This window comes from Trachypithecus francoisi, unplaced genomic scaffold (genome assembly GCF_009764315.1).
Source record: "Trachypithecus francoisi isolate TF-2019V2 unplaced genomic scaffold, Tfra_2.0 Lachesis_group6, whole genome shotgun sequence".
NCBI lineage: Eukaryota > Metazoa > Chordata > Mammalia > Primates > Cercopithecidae > Trachypithecus > Trachypithecus francoisi.
The window spans coordinates 102,197,825-102,200,780 of record NW_022681471.1 but is presented as its reverse complement, the minus strand read 5'-3'; the positions used below and the strand labels follow the sequence as shown (position 1 = coordinate 102,200,780).

Genomic DNA, 2,956 nt, shown 5'->3' with positions numbered 1-2,956 from the left:
GAAAATACACTGGATAATTAGCATTATGGTTTAATAATCAATATAAAGCTTGGTAATTCTTGGGAAAACTACTGACTTCCATTATTTAAAATAATACTTAATATTTTATAATGAAAAATGCTTATATAATGCTTTTGAATCACTCTTTTATCAAATTGCTTTTTTTTTTTCTCTCTGGAATCTTTAATCACTTTTACTCTTCCCCAGACAAATCTCTATTCATTTTTCAAATCTCAGTCTAATTGTCTCTTTTTCAAATTGATCTATTCTGAACCCTTCAATATTAACTATTTCCCAATGATATTCTCTCCAATGCATATTTTTATATTAATTTAAAAGGTATATATATACCATTCCTTGTATTTGTAGATTTATTTTGGATGTTTCTTAATGACTGTCTCCTTCACTAAACCATAACATCCTTGAAAGTAGGGTACTGGTCTTTTCTTTGACATTCTACACCTGGCATCTAACACAATGTCTTATTCTCAATACGTGCTTATTAAACGATTAAAAGAATTAAAAAGTCATAATACTGCATCAAGCCACCAGTGCACTAATTCATTCTGATAGTTTAAAATGTACAATATAAACTCTATTTCTAATTTACAAAGGATTAAAGGGTGACTAAGATACTCTCAATTGATTGGTACCAGTTAGATGGGCAGTGTTTTACTTCTCTTCTCATTTTTTTTATTTTTTCAATAATTTTTTATTTTTATAGATTTAGGGGGAAGTTTTGTTACTTTTTTAAAATAATTTCAACTTTGATTTAGATTAATGGGGTATATGTGCAAGTTTGTTAAATGAGTATATTGCATGATGCTGAGGTTTAGAGAACAAGTTATCCAGTCACACAGGTAATGAGCCTAGTATCAAATAACTAGTTTTTCAACTCTTGCTCCCTTCACTTCTTCCCCACTCTGGTAGTCCACAGAGTCAATTGTTGCCATCTTTACGTCCATGATTACTCAGTGTTTAGCTCCCCCTTATAAGTGAGAACATTGTGGTGTTTGGTTTTCTCTTCCTGTGTAAATTTGCTTAAGACAAAGGCCTCTCACTGCATCCATGTTTCTGCAAAGGACATTATTTTGTTCTTTTTAAGGCTACATAATATTCCATGGTGTATATTTACCACATATTCTTTATCCAATCCACCAGTGCTGGGCACCTAGGTTGATTCCATGTCCGCTATTGTGAATAGTGATGTAATGAGCATATAAGTGCACCTGTCTTTTTAGTAGCATAACTTATTTTCTTTCAAATATATACCCAGTGATGGGATTGCTGGATCAAATAATGGTTTGTTTTAAGGTCTTTGAGAACTCTCCAAACTGCTTTCCATGGTGGCTGAACTAATTTACATTCCCACAAATGGTGTATAAGCATTTCCTTTTCTTCATAGCCTTGCCAGCACCTGACATTTTCTGACTTTTTAATAATAGATAGTCTGACTGGTGTGAGATAGTATCTCATTGTGGATTTTATATACACTTCTCTGATGATTAGTGATGTGGAACCTTTTTTTATGTGTTTTTTGGCTGTTTGTATGTACGTGAATATACCGTTTCATGGTGAATTCTGGGCTTTTAGTATAATCATCAACCAAATAGTGTACATTGTAACCAATGTACCAAAATACCCAAAAGAAAGGAAATCAGTATATTGAAGAGATATCTGCCCTCCTATGTTTGTTGAAGCACTGTTGACAATAGCTGAGATTTTGAAGCAAACTAAGCATCTATCAACAGATAAATGGATTAAAAAAAAGTGGTACATATACACAATGGAGAACTAGTCAGCCATCAAAGACAAGGAGACCCAGTCATTTGCAACAACATGGATGGAACTAGAGATCATTATGCTAAGTGAGATAAGCCAGGCACAGAAAGACAAACACTACATGTTCTTATTTATTTGTGGGATTTAAAATTCAAAACAATTGAACTCATGGACACAGAAAGTAGAAGAATAGTTACCAGAGGCTGGGAAGCATAGTGAGGGGTAGGGATGGTTAATGGGTACAAAAACTAGTTAGAAAGAATGAGTAAGACCTATGTTTGATAGCACAACAGGGTGACTACAGTCAATAATAACTTAATTTTACCCTTTAAGATAACTTAAAGAGTGTAATTTGATTGTATATAACTCAAAGGAGTTAAATGGTGGATGGGGTGGATACCCCCATCCTCTTTGATGTGTTTATTTCATATTACATGCCAGTCTTAATACGTCTCATGTTCTCATAATATATACATCTACTTTATACCCACAAAAATTCTTTTAAAAAAAGATCAGCATGGCCCCTGAACAAGGATGACAGGCAAATTCATGAAGTGTTTCATATTTTTAGGTGCTCTTGCCATGGTGGAAAAAAAAAATGATAACTATGTGGGAATATGAATATGTTTTACTGTTTTATAATAGTACCAATTTTTCTATATCTGTGTATCACAAAACATCCTGTTGTCTATGTTAAATATACATAACAAGATTTATTTAAAAAAAACATATAAACACTGGGAAAAAACTATTATTCATATTTTTAAAAAGCTGTGACATGGACTTAAGGAGTCATAAAATGTCAGTGAAAGCATTAAGAGGTTTCTGAAACCTAACAACTTAATTCTTTGCATAGAATTAGGAATGAAGAACCCTCTTGGGAAGCATACTTTATAGTGGTCCTCTTTAGTCTTTCTTACTTTTGACTACTTATTAGGGTATACGTGTTGTTACAGTGACTGAATTAGGTGAGATTTGTAGGTGTTGAGGGAGCATTGAGAAGAAAAGAGTACTAACTTCTGACTACGGAGTTATGTTTCCTGAGTTTGATTTGATGCTTAGCTATTTACCAGCTGTGTGACATGGGCCAAACTTCCTAATCTCTCTGTGCCTTAGTTTTCCCATATTTAAAATGAGATGAAATTTTAAAGATGTGTCTGCCCCTCTCATTACA

General features: G+C 33.1%; 1 pseudogene; it reads left to right on the top strand.

Moving 5' to 3' along the window:
• Positions 1 to 2,250: 2,250 nt before the first annotated feature.
• LOC117078621 lies at positions 2,251 to 2,351 on the top strand (annotated as a pseudogene).
• The last annotated feature ends 605 nt before the right edge of the window (positions 2,352 to 2,956 follow it).